Raw genomic sequence first — 18,337 nt, 5'->3', positions numbered from 1 at the left:
GGAACGCCTCGGAAAAGTCTGTCTCCCTTACCACACCCTTCAAACCGGAACACAGCAGCGCTTAACACTGCTGTTATTAGGTAGAAATAGGTGTGGCGGTTGTGCCGCCGGAGTCGAACCACAAAGGGTTTTACCACCTTCAAACCACCTTCAAATATTCCTTCACCTTCACCACTATTATAACCTTCAGTTATCGTTGAAACTTGCACAACCCATTCTACAACTATGGTGATGATAGGTTCTCTCCAAAATGGGTAAGAAACAATGTCGGGTAACACTATGTAATAATACCTTAGCGGTATCTATCCTTTCTTTTCTCAGTTTGAAATGCAATACCTGGATTTCAAAACATAGTCACGCTTTATGCAGCATATCAACGCAGTTACGTTATGGATTTACGTCAGACACAACTGCGTGTCACGGCGATCTCGCTGCGAGAACGTCCCGAAATGTTTGAAATTCCCACGCCATGCAATTTGGTAGTGCGGAGTATCGTAAATAAACAAGGTGTGATTAGCTTATCTGAGTGTTATCTCAGGGCTGTGGGGGAAGGGAGGTGGGGGCATCGTTCCGTTACCGCGCCGTGCCACAGCTGATTTCACATGTCTGTGACCGCAGCGCCGCGCGCTCGCTTCGCGCTCGTGTACGCGAAAATGCCGGTAAACCGAAGTTGCAACTGAACGTAAACGATATTGCAATTGATGTTTAAAAGTGGATTGTGATAAGTAACAGCATCGAGTACCGAAGCAGGAGCTCGTATAGCGATATCTTAACTTAGTGGGTAAGTAATCTACATAATTACAAATACTCAACTTTTAACACATTGACTCGATAAATTAAGTGACAATACACTTGTTATTGACGTTCACTAAGATTAGAAGGTAAAAAATGCAATTATTTTATAATTCATATAGTTAACATCGTGCGTACCTAGTACTTACAAGACCTGTAACTACAACTAATTGCAACACAAAAACTGTATAGGTAGGGGTAACTTTTACTTAGGTACCTTAGATAGGTCCTACAAAGCTGTTGACATAAGCTGGCGATCGAGCTGTAATATTGGAAGGCTTTCATAATACTAAAAATCGTTTATTTGACCTTGCCTGTCTAATTGAACAGCGCGGGACTTGAATAGGTACAAAAGTTTAGAAGTTACAATTAAAATTTCATTCTAAATACCTTATTTAAAAAGATATTATGCTTATTAAGTACTTATTATACATTTCAGTAATATTCTATATAAACAGATAATAAAAATAAGTATTTCACTTGCCATGGACACCTTTTTGCATACGTTTGTTATTCTGAAACAGTTTTATATTTCCCGTGGGAAGGTGGGAAGATCTTAGGTTACGTAGGGACGGAATTCTTAATTGAATTAATTACACCTATTTACGTACCTCTGAGTACCTACCAACCTTATTATGAGGATTTTACATGTTAGTTCCGTAAGTAACGTTATATTTAGCGACATTCAATTAGGTTTTACCGATGTAGTTATCATATTTTCAGCAGAGTTTTTCAAAGTGTGGGTCGTGACCCCCCTGAAATATCCGTGAGAGGGTCGGTGGGAGTTATAATAGTATAAATGAAAGTACACTTAAAATCTATTTATAAAATATAAATAGACATATTTTTAATTATTAATGTCATAAATTGCGCTTGGACACGTAATCTATTTAGAAATATGCCCGTGTACTTATTTAATTATGTATATTATCGAAATGTACGTAAGATTTAAAATAATATTATTACACTTTGATTAAGTTTCATATTTGTAACATAAATATTCTAACTTACTAAGGGAGTCGTGACATAAAAAGATTGAAAATATTACATTGAAGTTTGTGGCATACATCATTACTTAATTAAATATTAGACTTACACTATTTAGTTATAACATTTTAACAACGTATTACTTATAGTGTTGTACACAATTACAAAAGCTATATAATAGTATACATTTCCTGAACGTGACTCGAACCGATGTTTTTATATAGCTTGCAAATGTCAATAATCGCGAGTCACGTCAGTATTTTCTTAATCACAATAATTAGCAATTACTTGGCAAGGAAAATAGTGTATGTAAGCATAATTGATTTTAATTGAACGTCTGCACGTTTTTCTTTGCAATCTCGACCTTGGCTTTGATAGGAATTAAGCAATACTGACTGATTTTCAATACATGCTCGGACGCATTGCATCCGACTCAGCGGCTCTCAACATTTTTATGTGATGAAAACCAATATTAAGTTAGATACTAAAGTTTCGAAAATCATGAAAACTTAATTAATTGTTTTATTGCCGTTATAAATAAAGAGGTATTAAATAGTTAATACGTTATTAATTAAATTTTATAAGTGATAGCCTAGTGGTTAAGGTGATAGCCTAGTGGTTAAGAAACGCGGCTTCTCGATCGAGGGGTCCGAGGTTCAAATCCCAGGCACGCACCTCTGATTTTTCAAAATTATGTGCGTATTAGAAATTAATTATCACTTGCTTAAACGGTGAAGGAAAACATCGTGAGGAAACCTGCATACCTGAGAGATTTATAAAAAAATCTCAAAGGTATGCGAAGTCTACCAATACGCACTTGGCCAGCGCGGTGGACTATGGCCTAATCCTTCTCATTATGAGAGGAGACCCTTGCCCAGCAGTGGGACGTTAATAGGTTGATGATGACGTTATTAATTGCGAGTTAGATGCATTTGAGTAGTTCATTTGCATGTTCATAAAGAAAGATTCTCGATTCTTATAAGGCTGCGAGTGTTATTTAAGGCTTTTGCGATTCCCTGATGTCACCAGTTGTGGGTGGATTCCAACTTTGTGCCCGCTTGCCTAGCCATGTTTGAAAAGTGAAACTTTTAACAAATTAGAATGCTAAACTTAAATCGTATGATTTTATATTAAATTAATATTCAACCAATGTATTCCATCATCTCAATGCAATTGCTTTTTAATTGATCATAAAGATACAAGAAACAAGTAATATCAATTTGGATTTTCTCCTGGGTAAGGGTCTGTCCATGGCATCCACGACACCGGAATTCTAATGAGGAATTGTCAGTGTAGATTTTTTTACTAAAAGTTACAAATATTATTTTTTATATCTTTGACGTAAACGACAATAAAACGCACTCCGTGTAAATAATTTTCTATCAACACGGTTCCATCGTTGCAGGTGGAGAACAACTGTCCTAACTGCATTAGTTGTTGCGTAAAAAGGTAATTGCCGTTATAGGAACTTCATCGAAGTGCATCGACTTTGTACGTATAGGTTGACTGCAATTTGCAGTTGCTTGGGTGGCGGGTTGCTTTAACACAAATAAAATTATATGTGCAAATATCTTTTCAAATACATAATTAAATGGGTTAATTATTAATCGATCAAAAGGGACATTAAGTACATTATAACTGATATTATATCTTATTATTATTACCAGTATTTCTTGTACCTATTAACTAAATATTTAATAGAAATATTTAAATGTTACTTATTCCAAGATACAGTTGACATTTAGATAAATACATTAAAATTCAGGATCTGATTCTGCTGGCTAATCATGGAAACAGCTAATTTTAAAACATTTTAGATTACAGTCATGATATGTTGATAACATCGTATTTACTGCAATACAAATTATTTAATCCACTCGGTCATGGCACGTCTACGTTTAAATAAACATTAATCTCACGGAACCGATGCAACTGAATGCACGCTTTTTTTGCACAGCTCATTATATTACAATATATTTACGCAGAAACTAAATTTATTGATTTTTTTCATTAAGTAAACATATGGGATTCTTTTATATCTTGTAATTTGTATGCACATTAAACCTTTCGCGTATTAAAAACTTTTTATTGGGTTTTTAGAAAGGGCTTTAAAGTCTTGCCATTCAATGTTACAGATATCTGTGTACATAATCAAAAAGTTAACGAGATTGAGAACTTTGATACATTCATAAGATATTATGTAAACTTCGTTTTTATTATGTTACCGCCATATCTGATATATGTAGAGAACACGTTAACGGGCGAAGCCACGGGCGAGTAACTGTATTATCATATAAAAAGACGTTCTGTGCAATACATGGTATTGTTCTTTGATTTTCTACTGATTTCTATTACGTACGCAGAGCATTGTTCAGAAAATTGACACCTTTAATCGGCACACATACTTTTTATTGCACTGTTCGCTCCCAAATGCATATTTCATAACGGTGCAATGTTAGAATGCGGTTATATGGACGCCGATATTCGGTGCGGGCCCGCTTATATTGAACAATAAAACGTTTAGCACAAATCTTAGGTAACTTTGAAGTTACATTTATGAAAAGTCTTTACCGATTTGCTTTGATTGATGGCGCAGATTTCGCAAAAATTTTGTAAGCACGCATTGAACCTTAAAAGTTTCCGAAGAGTAAATTAAGTGTGCTGCCCAGATATTGATTGTGATGGTGGCTTACGTAAACCAAACATTAAGCGCTACTGCGTACCGATGTTGGAAATACTTTCAACATCAATTTTATAATTCGTTTTACTATAGTACTTAAACATTTTTGTGACGCAATAGTACCGAAGATAAAAATAGATGGCCTGTACCATCTACAACTTCATGAAGTCCAGAAAAATCCATGACGATGGTGCCGAATGTCTGTTGGTATGTATGTAGTATTTATAACAGGTGATGGAGGAAAGAAAGTTAGTTAAAGCCATAAGCAAGTATTATAATTTGTATCACCACACCCGTCAAACCAGAACAGCGCTTCAAAGATATCGCTATGGAAATGAGACGATAGTGCTGCATTGGAAGAAGACTTCAACCATCTTTCAAAGTAAACATTATAACGTTTAACGTAACAGTAAATTGTTTAAAGGTTGATGCGCTGTTACGTATAGAAATGAAAGATGTTTAAGACTTGAAGCAGACTATGTAATTTAGGGGAACCAAGCATTTGTTTGGCTAAATTTATGACATAAACACAGCAATCAAGTCGACACGAGCGCGGCCCACGGAGAACATTAGAGACGGTTCGCGGGTAATGCGTTCGACTCTTCCGGATCTAATTGTCAAAGTGACACACAACTAAATAGTATTTTTTGCACTTTCTTCTGAGAAAAGGAATAATTGTATTGAAGGAAGAAAACAAAAGGAATAACATACACTAATAAATATTTGTTTTAGCCTGCGCTGCAACCAGCGGGATCGAAGATTAACCAACGGAGAATGTCCAAGTTATTAAAATATATTCATTGAGGTTCTCATGCAATATTGGAGCTCCTTAGATAACTTAGTTTTCCTGTGCCCATTATTAGTAACACAATCAATCTTTGCAATGTTTTGTATAATTTCTATTAGGCAGAAATTATCAAATTGTTTTTAATAACACATATAGTTGTTACATATACATAAGTATAACACGATTTCTAATTTTGATATTTATTTATTTAAAACTTAATGAAAAATAATTATCGATGCGAAAGGTTTTGAATTGCTATGAATTTCATTAACACGTTCACTGCGGTTCACCCACAATCGGCCCGACGCGGTGCCAAACCAATATGCGCACAGGAAAAATAGGTCTTTCTCGCTAGTGCGAAAACTGTTTCTTGGGTATTTTTACGAATATGACAAAGAAAAATATAGTTTTCGATTTGTGACCAACAATGTAGAAATATAGCAATCTAATAAAGCGGCAGGCCTTTTTCGACCTCCGCCGCATAGAACATAAAAAAAGTTATCTCAGTGCGGGGGCAGGCCTGTTTTGGTGGATGACCGCTCGCGACCTGATGCCGCACTGTGCAGATGCGTACGCGTTGAGCCGCCAGTAGTGTTGTACTAGCTTCGGGAGGAGGACGCGCTCGCGCTACTCGGTTTCCTGCAAGTTTCGTTACAATGGCGCATCGTAAAAACAAAACAGTACTAGAAAATGATAGTGATAACGAAGAAGAATACGGTGGTTCATATTTCGAAATCCCTAAACGAAATAAATACAGAAAAATATTTCAAAAACAAGAAGTTAAGCCATCCACCAGCAGAATTACAATAAACATCGAAGTTTTTTTAGCGATGACAGTGAAAGTAACGAAGAAATTTTGTCGAAAAGAAAAAAAAATGAGTCTCCTGGTTCTAGAAATCATATTTACGTCAGCCCCATTGGGACAAAACTTCATGTGATGAAATCTGTCTCCAACTATACAAACACACGTAAGTTTAAATTCAGTAGTGTTATTTAATTTGATTTATCTATCAGTAATTATTAAAAGAGTTTGCATCATCTTACTTTTCAGACGATCAGAGATTCAGCCTGCATTGTATTAACAAGCTGGGTATAACTAAGACAGTGATATTTTAATATATATTTATATATTATACATATTATATATAATAAATTTAATAAAATTAATGACTCGATATTTTCTTTTCTTTTACTATCCCATCACTACAAAAATTACACTCTAGTGCGGTATCGGGCCTTATCGACCAGACATTTTCGATTGCTAATTTCTCATTTTCTATTTGGAGGAGCCAGGGGCGGGACTAATGTATAGACAAGTGATTCATGAGGATTTAAAAAGTATAAAAATTTGTAATGTAAAATGCGCCTTGACTAAGATAATTGGGTTTCAATACCACCCAGAGGTGTCGGGTCGAAAAGGCCTGCCACGCACAATAAGAAAGTCAAGTGGATGCATTTTTGGACTGCCGTCGCACCAGCTGAAAGTTACTGTTTTTTTTTACGCAGCCAACGTGTTAAGCGATCATAAATTGCAACGTCTCAGACGTAGTATATACTTACAGCTTTCATTAGATCCTGCTTCTGTGTTCCGCATTCGAACCACGACGTTGTACCTGCAAAACATACTTAAAAGGTAAAAAATCCGTACAATCTAGTGAAACCTATAATGTATGGCAACCTCAATACAAGTCGAGCAAGCCGCGTGTTTAGAATCTCGCCGCTGAATGGCAATCATTTCAATTTGTTTCATATTTCCCTCGGTACGGCAACAATAGCCGAGATGTTTTAATTCGCGTTAGTGCCGGTCGCTTGAAGTGGCCCGCCATCGATACTTCACGGCAGTTGTCAATCAGAGCGGAGGAGGCCAGCTGATGCGTCGCTTTACTCCACTTGTTCCTCTAGAAAAAAGTGAATCTAAGCTTAATATTAAGTTGACATTTTTTAATATTGAAAATATGCCTAATCTTAATTTAAGCCGTGGTAAACGCGTTATTTGACGAAAGGTCTCATCACCACACCCATTTCTACTTTATAACAGCAATGTTAAGAGATACTGTACTCTGCTTCGTTTATTTTGTCAAAGACAAAAACCCTCGGATGAGATGACATTGAGGCCGACCTCAGGCGTAGACTAATCTTATTTGTGCTTAACATTAATTGGATTATATGGTGACATGCTACTTAAACGACATAAAAATGCTGACAGCTATGCACTGTCCACAAGTAATTAAGCTGAACCGAAGCAGCGTACCTGATGAAAAGGCTGGAAAGCCCTATAAGAGCAATCTTACTACATCCCGTAAATTAGAATTCAACAATTTTACTGCTACTATTACTGTAGAAATAGATTTGCCTCCGTTTTCGCAGTAATCCAATCACGCAGAATTCTATCACTTTTATAACATAAACATAAAAAAATCCATAATTTGTCCTACTTTACATGATACGTTTAATCATTTTTATTGGCTGGCTGTAAACTAGTTGATATTTACATAGATGAATATTCTGATTTATGAACAACGTTATTTACGATAGCAGTCAAACAGTAATAGATATAAATTATAATTACACCCCGATAGCATAATTAACAAAGGTGTAAATTGAAAGCAAGACTTAAGTGTTCACAACATAAAATGTATCTGACTAGTTATAACGCACTATTATTCTTGTCCTTTTTAGGAATACATTTAATGAAAATAAATAAATTTATATTTATTTATGTTACGATTGTTACGGATGTGATAAATAGATAAACTAATGTTTAGGAATTCCACATTGGAGGTCCGGCTTAGAATTAAGCATGCATCACTGATTATTCGCAGTCACATGCGTGTTAAAAACGAATAATCACTGGTTTTAACGGGGAAGGAAAACGTCGTGAGGAAACTTCCATGCTCAAATCCTTCCTAATATATCATTTTTAGTGTGTGAACTTGGTCCGAGTATTGCTAATGTTTTTTCGTTCAAATGAAATCAAATCAAATTCGTTTATTATGGAATGTAGTTAAGGAAGGTACTATAAGAAATAAAAAAAAATCTGCGATTCTTGTGCTGATAGTGGTTTAGGAAATCTACATTGCATTATAATCACATGTCGTCAGCTCATTGGGTAGATATATAAGTAATTATATTTTTGACTGGTTATCTTGTTAATAAGTTTTGACAGATTTCAGATTGTCTCTACATTTAAGTGCCTTATGCCTTTCAGCTACTAATAGTTCTCAGTAAAAAGATTACAATGCAACTTAAATCTCGTAACATAGAAACAATGGGCCTTTGGACGATCAATGCAGAATACATCCAATCTGTGTCTGCTACAATCGGACGATATCGACCTCGTTCGTTAAACCGTATTTCACTGGCAGTACTGCGACCCGCCCACTATTATTATGCTAACTAGTCTAAACTTCAACATTTTTAAATAGGCATTAAAATATTGCCTGATCATTATCTGCAAAATGTCATAGCCTGGTATAAATTATATTTAATTGAAAATAACAGTTACTAATATTTTTTATCGCGTTACAAGTTGTAATTTAGGTACTTATTTACATCCTCCTTCAAACTCGGAGTCATTACGGAAAATAATGTTAAAATTTAGTTAAATTAAAAAGTATTTACCATACGATTATAAATAAAATTTAATGTACGTATTGTAAACTTTTTGTGATCTACTTGTGACATATCCATTCAATTGTTACGTAAAATGATTTCGAAAATATGTCTACCTATAAGGTCAGAACACGTTATTTCAATACATTAACATTTTTGAATGAGGTATGTTACTTCATCTAGATATGAAAGTAAAGAGTGGGGGTGTAGAATTATCGGTATATTATTTAGTTAATATGCACGTTATACCAATTGGATAGTTAGGGGCGTCCACTAATTAATTATATGATCCGATTGTGACAATTTTCGACACCTCCTTCCCTGTCAAATATCGTGAGGTTTGTTTCGAGTCCCTCCTTATCTTAGATGAGATTGACGATTTAGAGTTAGTATTTTTAGTGTAGATACGGTAATCTGAGCTTAATTGAATTAAATTTATCAAGAAAAAGACATATCATTTGTATTATTATATTATTAGAATTAAGTCATAGAATAACGTACTCTAGAACTTAAAGTAAAATATTTTATACGTATTTTGATTCAGTCTCACATTTTTACACAATTTCTTGCAAAAAAAGCAAATTATTAAAGTGCCGGTATAACCTGATAAAAATAGGCTGTATTCAGAATTAAATCTCAGGTGTTAAGGTGGTATTAAATAGAATTAAAAAAAAAACAACAGGTATTTATTGTCTGTGGGAGTGTCTAGTTTCATATACTTTAGAAAGTAGAATTTATTTCTTAATTATTATTAGTTATTTTGAAATACCTGGATTATATAATCGTTTAAGTGCAGCGAATGGGCTTTCTAATAAACTTTTAATTAATGGCTTTAATTAGCATACGTTATATTCATCAAGAATCACATTCAGGTTTATTTATTCATACATCAAAGGATGTTTACTAATTTAATTAATTTACATAATTCTTATAGTATTATCTAATAGTTGACAATTTACCTTAAGTTGAACTATGACCTTTAGCGATGGAAGGATCCAGTTATGTACTGTTTACCATTTATGTTTTTGAAGGGACAGACGATCCACAACGTAGAAGTAATTGTCAACGTATTAACGCAATAATATGGAATAGAAGTACCAATAAAACATCTCGTCACAAATTCCAAACAGGAACACAGTAGTAATATGAAGACTCAATCGAACCACGTAAGGCTCTACCATCTTTAACTTTTAATAGACAGAGATAAAGGTCTTTTGGCATCTACTTACGAGTCACTTGAGCCTGTTCTGAAAATGCCGCAGAAGAAAGCTCAATCATAAGCATATTGTGTTTAGTAAAAACAAACACACGATTTTATTTCTAAGTAGAACCTAAAAATATTTGATCGTGAAACTGACCTCGAAAATAAATTCCTACCTTTTTGGCTAGCTGAGCTAACTGTCCACAGAACTAGTTTTAGGTGCTAGTATAAACTGCTAGTTCGAGGCAGTATTTACTTAGTAAACGAACTAATCGACGATTAGTTGATTAAAACCGGTAGCATTTGTAGGTTCGTTTCATTGGAAGCCAGCATCATATTGTCATGGTTTCTAATTCACGGAAATGAACTGTAACCCCATTGTCTGAATGTGGCCCGACTCTGACATGCCCTAGATATGGTGTGAAATGACACCATTATCCCTTTTAGACCTTAACAAAGCCTACGGTTATCGTAATCTACGTCACTTTGTTGTGCCTTTTAACTATTATGTATTTCAAAATAGTTAAACAAAGAGTATAGCCACTGAAGTGTGATTGGAAGGATAGTTTAACGCCAGCCTGGTTTAGTACAAATATGGACGTTTGTTATTTTAAAAGAAGTAAAAAATAGTGTATTTGTAATTATAAGCCGAGTAGTAGAATATTCTTAGTAGTTAAATCTGGTTTTTATGCTATTTCCTAATGTATACTTAACAACATGCTGAAACAACATGTTTCATCCGCATATGTTATTTACAGGAACATATGGGACATTTAGAAGTTAGAACATTTTGTCTCCTATTTAAAAGGCAACTAGTGCAGCAAAAATGGTAGGGGCGAAGGCATTGCTCTAGTATTCTGTATTTTTGTTACTTACAGTCATAGATTAGTAAGGATTACTCACTCCTAACAAGAAAATGTACCCAGTTTTGAGAATTGACATAGTTGCGTAAAAAAGTTTTGCCACGTCTCCGTGCTAAAATGTCCCTAAAATATTTGAAATAATTATTTATTTATTACGTAAAATACGCAGTATTAGTTATTTATTCGTAATTTTTCTCTAAAAATGTTTTTATTTGTCAAGAATTCAAAAAAAGAACTTACTAAAATAAGCCCTTTGTGGCTTCATTCAATTTCAAGGCGGCGAAGTATCTTTACTAATCTATGCTTACAGTGTAAAGTCAATCACAATCTGAAATAATAAAAGATATATTTTAAAACTTATTATGGGTTTTGTTACGCGCCTTAAAGTAAGTGTTTATCTATGTCTACTCTATTCAATATAATATTATATTAAAAAACAAATTAATGGAACACTAAGCTATGAGGGTATTCCATTATTACCTACTTTCTCTTACCTTAATGGAAGTAAAATTATTGTAGGTATAATGTAAATATAGTTCATAATAAAGATATATGTCTATGGAGTAATTACTATTTAATGACAAGAAGTAAACATTGAATAGAGTTGTAATTAACTCTAACTAATGAAAAGAAATATATATTATGAAGGTGGTAGAACCCTTTGTGGTTCGACTCCGGCGGCACCACCGCCACACCTATTTCTACCTAATAACAGCAGTGTTAGGCGCTGCTATGTTCCGGTTTGAAGGGTGTGGTAAGGGAGACAGACTTTTTCGAGGCGTTCCAGCTTAGTCCTCAGGGGTAGCGGCGCATCTGTGGCCGACCTCAGGTAGGAATATCTAATCCTATCTGGGGTTAATTACAGATGTCCATGGGCGGCAGTAGCCACTTACCATCAGGTGGACTGCATGCTCGTCTTCTACTCCTATATTATAAAAAAAAAATATTGTGAGTAATATAAGATTTTCATTAGTAGCTACGTGCTATATTTCGGAAAGATATTGTGATCCAATTAATAAAGACTTAGGTAGTCTTAATCTGACATCCTTACTAATATTGTGAATGCCAAAGATACATCTTTTTCTGTTTCACTATAGTTCCGGAAAAAAATGAAGAATTGATGGTCATAAGTAAGGTAGTGTCAATGCTCTCCAAGGCATGTGACATCCTTTAAAAGCAATTATATGTTTGACTGTAGTAATTACCTATCATTATTAAGGGGATCGCAAAAAGGATTAGCGAACGCCATTTTAGTCTTTATCGATACTTTATAAAATAAATAAATAAAGTAAATTATAGACGATGACTCATATGTGTCGGCAATTTTTGGGCATTCAAGATAAAACATGGCACGTACAGATAAAATAGCAGCTACCATTAAAGCTGAAGGTTGTTGACGTAAATTATGTTATAAGATATTCGTAACATATTAGTATCCAGAAGTAATTTTGTGGTTTAACAGTCAATCAGGAAAACTAGCGGTCACATTTCCATTGCTCCGAGTGAGATATTATAATAATTGTATAATAGAAAGAAAGGAAGAAAAACACTTGGGCGTTTGTTTCTTGCATTGCTTAAAAGATACTGCAGATTATCTATTAAGGTATAAAATATTACATCATTGTTTTAATTAAGGCAAGTGGACTATTTAGTATTTATACCATTTAGGTACTTATGCCATATAGTTTAGGAACTGACATTTTACATTATTACCGGAAACTTAGTGACGAGAATTGCTGAACGAATTAATAATCGGAATGGAATGGTAACAGGCTGTGTGCAAGATAGTTTAATACAGTTAAACCACGGGCACTGCTCCCCTATACAGACATAGTTTCATTGCTTTATTCTATGAGAGATAATAATGATCGAGCCATGAACAGTCATTGACACAGCTCTACGAGGCGATGTGAACGCGAACCCGGCCAACAATGGTGCGTTTGTCATTGTCTAGTAGTGTTCTACGACGATTTATGACGCAAACTACTTTAAGCTCATGTTTACGACCTTTTTATTAAACGCGAACACGATGGAGATTAGTAAAACCTCGTGAAATGCGTGATAATAAATTTATGGTGTTGCAAATGTTCATAGATTACATACACGTACGTAACATTGTCCATAATTTCACCAGCTTGCTTACTTTATAGAATTTACATGAAAAAATAACATTTCTTGTCGTTGTATACTGACCCGTATGTTTATTTCTATTAATATATGTAATTAATTTTAAAACTTCTGACGGAGAAAGCCTAAAACCATGCTGAATTTACGTAACTCATGCATCGTAGCTATTTATAAATGAGAACCTTATCTTTAATTATGGTTTCACTTATACTTATTTATTTTTATTTAAATAAATAAAAACTAATTTGTTTCGAAACATTTTATTGTCAAGTGATATCAACGTATTACTCTTTTTAACGTATAACGAAAGAATAAATAAGTTTTATATATAACCATATATTTTACAATCACACATTCTGCTCGTCAATTGCAATACAGACAAATTGATTTGGAATTACATTACATACAGTTAAAGTATATGAAATCTGAATAAAACAAATGACGATTATTTAACAGCATTACAAATTTGATTTTGGCTAATAAATACTTTAATTATTGTACGATGTAACTAATTTATTTTATGTATGGAAATGAGTATCTCATTTCTGTTTTGAGTTGTTTTATGGTCGACTAAGTATCGAGTCCTGCAATCACCCGTTGATTAACCACGAGTATATTGCGTGTTGTTAAGACTAAGATAGGGCTGCAACAATACAATGTCAAGACCTAGAACAGTTAAATATTACAATATATTCCATATGGCTCTCATGAGCTTTGAGCAACGGTATCTTTGTACGTGTTCTGGAAGCTGGTAGAGTGCTACATCTTACAATTGATGTTAAATATGTAGTTTCAGATTTTCTAACTGAACGTATTTTTATTAAGTATTCCTTGAAGGTATACTATTAATGAAATAATAATATCTAATACTTTTAGTCTTCGTTTGCTTTGTACGATTGGCTAGAAACATAATTAATTATTTACTTACTAATACGTACTTATTAATACGTACTAGTAAAACACCTTATATGATTTCCAAAATTCGAATACTTATCATAATATTTAATTAATATTTTTATTGTTGATCCAACTTTGTTATTTTTGATTATGTCTTCGTTTCGAGGGCTAATTATAATATTTACGAACAACCAAATTTTCCTTAACGCAGGCTAACACTATATTTGTGACAAGAATGAATCAAATAATTATTCCAAGTTATATTGCGTCACTTGTTTGTTAAGATTTATCAAAATAATTATGTCATAGCAGCTTACCATGAAATTAAAATGAATAATCATGCTATTTGGATAAAAAGAAGTTCCTTCCGTGCCGGGTCGTGTCAGGATTGAAGAAATATGAAGAAAGCGAAACGATAAAAAACGTAATTAAAAAACATTTAGGAATAATATGAACATTTAAAAGCGTTTTATTTTGATAAGCAATATTTTTTCTACTATTGTATAAATAATCAGGAAGCGACGCCATCCGGAAAAGACATTCATTCAAATGTTAAAAGTAATAGTAAATGTCTATAAACCTTTTAAATTTACTGTCAGTTCTTAAATTTTATATTACAACATAGTATAATTATAATGTAATATGAATATGAATTTTCTATCATTTTAGGCTCAAAAACTACTGGACCGATTTTAAAAGTTCTTTCACTATTCGAAAGCTACATTATCCACGAGTAACATAGGCTATATTTTATATAAAATATATTTGATAAATAGATTTTGAGGCAGTACAAAGTTTGCTGGGTCAGCTAGTTACCTATACGCACAAAATTTGTAATCACTTCATATATTTAAGAAGTTAAAATAAACCATCTTAAACTTAAACATCTTAAATATTAGCACTATGTACCTGTTATGTATAGAATGTAGCATAATAAGTATTGATGCTGTTATTAAACTTTTTGCTAGCGGCGATTTGTCCGTAATTATTTCATCATAAATATTCTCCTGTATTTATTAAGCGAGCTTGTCTATATGGATCTGTGTCACTGCTTTTTCCGCTGTACGAGTGGCACTGTACAGCACTACACGAACAAAACGGACTCCATGCGAACTGAAAAACGTTTAAATTTCACATTCCACAGAGTGTAATAATCCTTTTGACATACTCTAGTACAAAATACACTAGAGCTAGAGAATGTAGTACTCATTAGTAGAGTTCTCATTGTTGTGATGACGCGTTTGTCTTTTGATGATAGTTATTGCGTTTTGTTTCCAACTCTACGTGAACAAGAGTTAATTTTGACTCTATAATGACGGCAAAATACTTTAACGTATCTCAATGTATAAAAATTACTTTTTACTTAAAATTAATTTACAGGTAGTCTTTCAAATATTTGTTTCTATAAACTTGTCTTGGAATGGTCAATCCATTACTGTTCTACTGCTAGGCATAGATCCATATTCTGAGTGATAAGTGATTAGGCCCTAGTCCATAGCGCTGGGCACCTGCGTGTTGGTTGACTTAACACACCCTTGACAACTTTTTTCATGAATTGTCTGGCACGTTACAGCAAGGGATATTTAATTTGTTAAGAACACATAACTTTGAAACAGCGCTGCGTGTCAGATTTGTGGGTACCTCGAACCTTCGATTGAGAGGCCGAGTTTCAAGCCACTAGGCTCTAACTGATTCTTTACCTTTGGATGTTTTTTGGAAATAGAACCATATTGTTTTTTGGAATTGCCTATAAAAAGTTCGTTAGCCATGTTTTAAAATTACAATTAACTGTCAATATTTTCAAAATCGACAAACAGTTTGAAATGATATTTTAAAAGGCTTATCTGGTAAGGTTGCAATTGCCACTTGACATTCAGTTCAATCGTCTCATCCCAATAGAAGCTAGCCAAAGGGAAAATTTCCAATTCATGTTTTCACTCTCGAAGGTAAAGTGAAAGAGGCATCGCCCACAAGTCGCTGCCAAACCAGTCGATGTTCAAGTTTTGATTATACCGTGTTATTGACTAACCATTTTAATTTAAGCGCAAAGTTATTGATATTTTATTCATGTTGTTCATACTATCGAGTTATCTGACTATGCTTGTTTACTTCCATTGGAAAAGAAGGTTTAAATTTATAAAATGCTGCAGTGCATTTTATAAATTACCGTCTATATTATGCGTCTGTTTTATCTGTTTTAATTGTAATATAAAGTATTATCAATTTTGAGATTAAAATGTTGATTTCTATTTTAATTGCTGTTAAACTTTCTTTCCCAGATTTTATAGATATTTAAGTAAAACACAACCCCTTCGCGGCTCCACTTGTGTCTTAGAGCCTGTCTCGTGTATAATTCTTCAAAATTTTCGCAGATTTCCACAAAAAAGACAGCCTAAATTTAGCCTGTAAAACAACCTAAAAATATGAAACTAATCATTGGAGCCGTTTTAAAGATCAGCCACAGAAAAGCAGTATCTGCTAAAATCGTAAAACGTAATCGAGAGCCACTCTTTTATTTATGTATATAGATTACCTACAGACAAACTCATAAACAGATACAGGAAATATACGTAATCTTACGCAACAGAGAAATGAGCTAAATTGTTTTGTGTCGATGTTTGTCGATAAAATTTTATAATAAAGCTATTATTTTACAAATTGCATAATATATTAACTAATCCGTTTTTATTACAACTCGCTGTTGTTCACGCCTTAGACGTAACTAATCGATTGAGTATAATAAACAAGGCGCCTATAAATATAATAATAATTGATTAATCCTTATATAAATAATATAAATAATGTATTTATATTTATTTGTGTTTTATTTAACACTTTCTCTCTTATGTAGGAGATATAAGAAAGGCACTTCTAAAAAAATATCAATTAACTGACACTCGGTCAGAAGAGGCGACATACGGACATATGTACATTAGGGTGGAGCGACGTTGTATGCGATTTTTTTTTCTTTTTACGTTGGAGTTCTAATAGTGCGGGAAATACGTATCATACTAAGAGATTAAACTGTGATTTTTTTTTTATTTTTTGGATGTCATCTTATGCCTCCGCCTCGCTGTCAATAATTGATAAAAAGTAAAAAAATGCTATTTACTTACAAAGGCTGCAAAAATATTGGAAATATTTTTTTAATAATTGCAAAAAAGGTGCAAAAGTAAGAGAATATGATTCAACTTTATTGACCATTAACATATAAACAAAGAGCTTTGAAGTAGGTACAAAAAAATTGATAATTACACCCTAAAATCTGTTTTTGCCTCAAATATGGTCATTTTTGATCGAGAGTCTAGTTTTCTTTTTATTAAGTCAATGGATTAATTTCGGGCACAATAATGTAGATGAATCTGTTGTAATCATTTACAGCTCTCTCGACAACTTCACATGTTGTTTGGATGTGATATGGCAGCGTAGGACCCCGGTCCAGAAGTGCAACCGTTATGGTGGAAAACCAAATGATGTATAGTCGCTCTTGTAATAGTTGGGTAACTCCCACCATATTTATCGGTATTATAGATAGTTACCCCAAAGTCAATAGTTACAATATTCTCTTGAGGAATTATTGCATGGGCAAAATAGCCGACGATGGCACACTCTATTCCTTTGGTTAAACCAGAATCAGAGCTGCGTAACTGGTGTAAACAGATCTGGGTTCTCTAGTAAGAGACCAGATGGATCGAAATATTGTCATTTGTAAGGAAGTATATTAAAGGGAACTTCTCTTGCAGTCCGAAAATTCTATAATAGTTCTTTGGAAAGTATTGTAATATATTTTAACAAGATATTTCGTTTAAGGTATTTTGCATGCAAGCTTTTAACTTTTGTTTCACTTTTGTTTGACTTTCAGTAGAAATTGAATCTACGTGTCAGCTTTATTATATGCTGGAAACAACTACGCCTCCAATATCCTTAAATGATGATTCGCAAGAATTTCTTGTCGCGAATTTAATCGGCGTCTCTTCCATTGATAAAATTTCATAACATCTTTATACACTACACAGGCATAATATTCCTTCTTTATTTTAACTATTTCAACAAAAAATGAATATATAAATACATCAGTTACGTATTTATAATAAGAGAAGAAGATATTATAGTAATAATGTAAACATATTTTAATGAAAAAAGAAGACAAAAACAGAGTCACCGGCGTAAGTAAACGATTAAATTGACTTACTGTGCAAGTTTTGCTTAACAAATGCTCTCCCTCTGCATTTTTATAATGACACTATTCAAAATTATTATTATTTTATTTGTTAATGCTCTATAAAATAAAGTGAATAAAATATAAAAAATGTTTAAAAAAGTTATAGACACCTTCAGCTGTAATCTGCAAAGTATACACCATAAATTTATATTTTTAAAAGTTCATTGAC

The 18,337-nt window shown here is 33.4% G+C and overlaps 1 protein-coding gene across 3 annotated transcripts in view; it reads left to right on the top strand.

The window, feature by feature from the left end:
- Window positions 1-591: 591 nt before the first annotated feature.
- LOC140753598 (myosin-IIIb) overlaps window positions 592-18,337 on the top strand; it is a 48,271-nt gene continuing 30,525 nt past the window's right edge. For all 3 annotated transcript variants that reach the window (XM_073088352.1, XM_073088343.1, XM_073088336.1), the window contains exon 1: window positions 592-781. The gene's annotated coding sequence lies outside the window, so the exon portion shown is untranslated. The remainder of the gene's footprint in view (window positions 782-18,337) is intronic.

This window comes from Epargyreus clarus, unplaced genomic scaffold (assembly GCF_041222505.1).
Source record: "Epargyreus clarus isolate Ecla_fem2 unplaced genomic scaffold, WU_Ecla_fem_2.2 ptg000003l, whole genome shotgun sequence".
Taxonomy (NCBI): Eukaryota; Metazoa; Arthropoda; class Insecta; order Lepidoptera; family Hesperiidae; genus Epargyreus; species Epargyreus clarus.
The sequence above is the reverse complement of the archived record's forward strand: the minus strand, read 5'-3'. Positions and strand labels throughout refer to the sequence as shown.